Source organism: Canis lupus, chromosome 31 (genome assembly GCF_003254725.2).
Source record: "Canis lupus dingo isolate Sandy chromosome 31, ASM325472v2, whole genome shotgun sequence".
Classification (NCBI taxonomy): Eukaryota; Metazoa; Chordata; class Mammalia; order Carnivora; family Canidae; genus Canis; species Canis lupus.
Window position 1 is genome coordinate 29,196,413 of NC_064273.1, and position 6,197 is coordinate 29,202,609.

The 6,197-nt window shown below is 41.4% G+C and overlaps 1 long non-coding RNA gene across 3 annotated transcripts in view; it reads left to right on the plus strand.

Annotated features, from left to right (window-relative positions):
• LOC112661708 (uncharacterized) overlaps positions 1-6,197 on the plus strand; it is a 31,161-nt gene that overhangs the window by 3,102 nt on the left and 21,862 nt on the right. The gene's annotated exons all lie outside the window — the stretch shown is intronic.

A 6,197-nucleotide genomic window follows, 5' to 3' on the forward strand; every position in this document is an offset into this window, starting at 1 on the left:
TTGCTCATTAATGAGTCAAATACATTTTGGACACATGTTCATTTTATATTTGTATGAGAGTCATGAGTTTAACTTTTTGAAAGTTGTACTTTGACAGGAAGGAGATGAGGTTAAAGCATTAGAACAATTGCTTTAAAAAGCATGACATGGATTCTCTTCTGTATAGATGTTTATATATGATCATTCTTTGAAAGAGAAAGACTCATTAATTCCCCTGTAATCCATAATTAGCCAGCCCCTTGATGAGCAAGAGGTAATTGGATTTTTTCTAACCTTAAAAGAAGTGTTGGTTTCTTTTTGCTTTGCGTGGGTTTTTTTGTTTTTGTTTTTGTTTTTGCTGAGATCTGTGAGTGAAGCCAGTGCCGCCAGAATGGAAAGGGAGGGATTCTGAGTGCTAGAATGCTTAGGATTCTGATGCGTGCACGTGTCACATTGGAGAGCGAGATTTCAGAGGCAGAGAGATTCAGGGGAAGTCCAGGCCCTGCCACCATCATGGGAGAAGGTGGCTGAAACTCACCGGAGTACAAGAGTTAAGGCAGAGAGTGGCTGGGAGCCAAGGGAGTCACCTGTGGGAATGTGGAACCCCTCCCTCATGGTGACAGACTCTGGTGGTGGCAGCAGTGCTACCTGCCCAGTGATGCCTGGTGACCAGGAGCTAACGTTTTAGACCATTCTGGGTATAAGAGGCACAAATGGAGAAGTTGGCCATAAGAGGACAAATCATCATAAAAATTATTTGGGTGACACATGGGCCGAGGATCTACTTGAGGTTCATGCCTGTCTTGCCCTAAGATGCAGAGACAAAGATAAATCTCAGATGCCAACCTATATGGGGTTGAGATCACATTTGAGGCCTTTCTAATAGCCTCCTCTGTCTCAAGAGGCTCCACAGATAGAGAAAGATTAAGACATCTCCCCAAGCCGTAGAAAGTGACACACAGCCCCAGGAGCCTTTGGACCTGCAGGGCTATATTTCACTCTGGATGGCAGTCTGCAGATTCTTAAAATCATTCCCTACCTCCTACTCAGGGGCTGTTGTTCTGCTCCTGTTCAAGGCTCAAATGGCACCTCATGCTGTTGGTCCCAACCTGGGAGTGTTTAGGCCCCCCATTCACAGGCATCTCCCAAATACAACCAAACACCACACTTCTGCACCTTCATTGTGCGGAGCTGTTTCACAGCACGGATCTCTATCACAGCTGCAAATTCCAGTGTTATCTCTGTTGTGTTTTTGAACCTGTTTGCTTTTGATTATGGTTTGGTTTTGAAGGGGAAGAGTCACACACAATCCGGCTCCCTGTTTTCTTTCTCAGATGGAGTAATAAAGCTTATTTACGGTGGAATTGTTTTTTTCCATCATAGCATATTTAATTTTATTACTCTACTGCTTTGTGCTTTGAATTGCATAGGGGAAGCAACGCATAAAAGAATATTCCACTGGGGTTTTTTTTTTTTTCCCTCTTGTAGTTGATTGTGGAAAAAAAGGATGTAGCATCCTATTAGTCATTCTGTACCATGATGATTTTTTGGGCTATGACCAACAAAATTACATTTTACACTTGAAAGAACTCTCCAATTGAACCTTTCTATTCAACGTATGTGGACATAAGATTCAAAATATGGCCAGCCTCATGCATCATATCCAAAGTCCATTTCAGCCGTGGTTGATGATGCTCTCCAAGAATGCAGTTTGCTGCAGAGCAGGATGGTTTGGGCTTCTGATGAGAAGTTTGAGCATGCTATTTATTTCGTTCTTCTTTCTATTAAAACCGTTTGAAAAATCACTGAACTCTAGGTAATTTGGGACGGCCTTTGGTTACAGCTACCTTGGCTCCTCAGCTTATTTCTTCATCACTCTGGTCTTTGCTTTCTTAGGCCTGGAAGAAGGACAAGGAGAATCTCTCTCTTTGGAACCAAGGGAGTTCCTTTGATCCTCAAATAGGCTTGTGAAAGATATGGTTGTATTGTATGTGGAGCCTTTTCACATGTTCTAAAGTCTTAGGTTTGAATCCACATTTCTTACCATTATTTACCATGTTTTGTATGTTCCCTATCATGTTGGACCAAATAGGTACTTTAATGAGAAGTTTCTGTCTCTGCCATTTTCATTTCTAGGATAAAAAGATGAAATCAGAGGGGAAGGTGTTTGCCATGCCAGAAATCTCCACAAATTAGGAGAAAGACTGATCAAACCCCTATCGTTCTATCTCTATTTTTACAAATGAAAGGGAAGCAGATTTTTACCAACTTGTGATGCCCTCCAAGAAAGAGGTGGGGATGCTGAATGTCCCAATTTTCAGTGGCTCCTTGGTTGCTTTAAAAACATACTACTGATACGGAGAAATCAGAACCTTCATATACTGCTGGTGGGAATGTAAAATGGTGCATCTGTTTTGGAAAACAGTCTGGCAGTTCCTCAAAAAGTTAGACATAGAATTACCATATGATCCAGCATCCCACTTTTATATATGTGTATACCGAGGAAAATTGAAAAACACTCGTCCACACAAAACTTGTGCACAAATGTCCATAGTAGTATTATTCATAATAGTCAAAACGTAGAAACAACCCAAATGTCTATCATCTGATGAATGGATAAATAACATACGGCGGAATATTATTTGGCTGTAAAGAAGAATTCTAGCAAGATATTTAAACCAAAAATAGAAATAAATCATTGGGGCAATTCTTTACTTCTGATCGAGGAGGGATTTATATCTAAACACGTAACAATAATAATAATGCTCATTTGTTTATTAATAGGTACTATTCTACATATCTCATTTGATTCTTATGATAACCTTCAAAAATAGTTATGATCATTCCCATTTTCAGACAAAGAAACTGAGGTTCAAAGACATGCAATACTTTCTGAAATGTCTTAGTTGTTCTGTGTCCCAAGCCTGGGCCTCATACAGTTTCTGAAATGTGGGATGCCCTTGACCTCAGGCTGGCAGAGTCATAATGGTGGAAAGAACCAGCTGCAGTGTGGTTTGGTGTATCCCAGCAAATATTTTTTCAGATGAAGAAGCAGCCTGCACGGACACAATGCAGTTGACTATAGTTCTTAATAGTACAGTTCTAGTTGGTAATCAGATAAAAGATTGCATAGTTTTGTACCTGTACCCCAATAATAAATGTGGGGGCAGTTCTGAATTCATGGGTAAGAGGAAACTTTGTAATATGTTAATTCAGTCATTCCAATTACTCCTGGGTTATTCTTTTCCCATCCATGGCTTGGTCTGGTTTGGAAGCAAGCTTCCTGGGCCCAGGGGTAGAGTTGTTCTAGTTTGGCTTCAGGAGCCAAGTTGCTCCGGGCAGGTCCTGGTTTTGTACTGGTGGCCCCTTTCAGCTCCCAGCCTCTCCCAGCACAGCAGCTAGAGCTTCTTTGCCAGTACGGACTGTCCTAGCCCCGATGTCCCTGAGCTATTTGAAGGAGTTTTTCCTGTTGGACTCTGCCAGACTTTGCACTTTTTGTTTTTTGGTTTTTTCTTTGTTTGTTTTTGTTTAGATTTTATTTATTTATTAGACAAAGACCACAAGCAGGAAGAGTGGCAGGCAGAGGGAGAGGGAGAAGCAGATTTCCCACTCAGCAGGGAGCTTGATGCAAAGCTCAATCCCGGGGCTCCAGGATCATGACTTGAGCAGAAGGTAGGCACTTAACTGACTGAGCCACCCAGGCGCCCCAGGCTTTTTGCACTGTTATTGATACTTTAGCAGTAGCTGAGTGCTTTGTGCCACCTGTTTTTTTCTGATGTTTGTTTTTGAGCTCAGCTGTGTAACAAAATTCTGTTGTTGTATTTTATTCAATATTTCCATTCATTTGGAGCAGGACATCTTTCCTCATCATCTCAGTCTTCCACATTGACCAGGATGTCTACATTTTTGCTGTTTATGTCTGTCCAAATGCAGATGTTGAAGCCCTCATTCCTAAGCTGGTGATGTGAGGAGGCAGGGCCTTGGGGTTGAGGGGTGGTTAGGATGGAGCCCTCTCCTAATCTCCTTGGTCCTGTTTAAAGTGACTGGTCTTAGGGTGGTTTAGACTGGTCTAGATGCCCGGGTGGCTCAGTCGATTGGGCATCTGCCTTCAGCTCAGGTCATGATCCTGGGGTCTTGGGATTGAGCCCCTTGTAGATCTCCTTGCTCAGTGGGGAGCCTGCTTCTCCCTCTCCCTTTGCCTCCTTTCCCCTAGTACTCTCTCTCTCTCAAATAAATAAATAAATAAATAAATAAATAAATAAATAATCTTAAAAAAATAAAGCTCTTAGTCTTTTTTTTTTTTATAAAAAAATAAAGCTCTTAGTCTTAAATTCCACTTTGATCTTCATATTGCCTCCACTCTCATTTTGTTTACTCTTGCCTGATATAGTTTCCCATCTTTTTCTTTCCAAGCTTTCTTTGTAATTTCACTTGGCTATTGTTTTTCATAAATAGCATATAACAAATAGTTCTTTAAAACTGTTTCAGATTATGTGTCATTCAGTGGAGGAATTTAATTGAGTCTTATTGAGATGTCTAATGTCTTTGGTCTTCTTTTTTCTTTTTCATTTTGTTTAGAGATTTTATTTGCTTATGAGAGAGAGAGAAAGAGAGGGAGAGAGCATGAGCAGGGGGAAAAGCAGAGGGAGAAGCAGACTCCCTGCTGAGGAGGAAACCAATTCAGGCTCCATCTCAGGATCCTGGGATCATGACCTGAGCCAAAGGCAGATACTTAACCAACCGAGCCACCCAGGCACCCCTCTTTTTCATTTTTTACACATGATATTGGCCAGACAGAGGGATCCTGGATAAGAGCCTTACCTCTCAAAAACCTTAAGCCTGGCTCCACACCTCAATGTTCCAGATGTTCCCAGTGAGAAATCTGGTGCCATTCAAATTCTCTTCCCGATGTAAATAATTTGTTTATATTCTCTGGTAGCTGACATTTGAGAATTCACCAGATTAGGTCCAGGGGTGATTCTTTTTTTTTCTTTTGAAATTGCTTTTATTAATCTTACTTGGTAGTTGAGTTTACTTATATTCAGGTAAGCAGTATTCTAACTTATTTTTTAAGTTCATGTCTCCATGTTATTTTTCTCAAACTCCTAATATTCAATAGCCAATATTCTCCCGGTATGCAGGATTCTTGAATCTGTACTCCCCATCTCTTTTGTTTTATTTATGATTTTCATTTCATTGAGTTTTTGAGCTATGCTGTGAGATCAGTCAGATCATTGCTCATTGAGATAAACTTGTGCACCATTATGAGAAAGCTTAGGATGGAAGGATGTGTGGACACTGTTAGCATGCTGCCCTCTTTATGCTAGTTGCTTGGGGATGGTTTATACCTGGAAAGCAGCAGGATCCCAAACCTCTTGATGGGGAGACAACCTCATTAAGAGGGCAACTTCGAACTCCCAGGCTGACCCCAGATGGCATTTCAGTCTGACAGATGCTAGGATGAATCCAGCTTCTAGAGGAAGTAACAGTACTGATGGTTTTTGGTATTTTTTTTATTATTTTTAGATTGTTTTTATTTATTCATGAGAGACACAGAGAGAGGCAGAGACATAGGCAGAGGGAGAAGCAGGCCTCTCACAGGGAGCTTGATATGGGACTCGATCCCCAAACTGGGATCATACCCTGAGCCAAAGGCAGACACTCAACTGCTGAGCCACCGAGGGGTCCCAGTACTGATGGTTTTTGAAGTTGAGTTTATTCTTTGACCTGAGTATTTTCTGGAATCACTTCTGTTTTCCCCACCTTGTACCCTATTTACAGACCCACACACTTATTCTCACCACCTGACATGGGTCTTCAGTATTGTTACTCTTTGTCCTTGGGTCAGCTTCCTCATGAGCCTGTGAGCTCCATTTACCTTCCCGCCTCAGCTCAGGCTCTTGTCACAGACTGGGAAGCGTAAACAACAGAAATTCATGTCTCAGTTCTGGAAGCTGAAAGTCCAAGATCAGAGTGTCATCAGGTTTGGTTTCTTTTAAGGCCTCTCTCCTTGGATTGCAGGTGGTCACTTTTTGCTGTGTCCTCACATGGCCTTTCTTTAGTGTGTGCACATTCCTCATGTCTCTTTGTGTGTCCAAATTTTCTCCTCTTCTAAGGACATCCATCAGATTAGATTAGGGCCTCTCTAATGACCTCACTTAACCTTTAACTTTTTAAAGGTCCTATCTTCAAATATAGTCACATTCTGAGGTACTGAA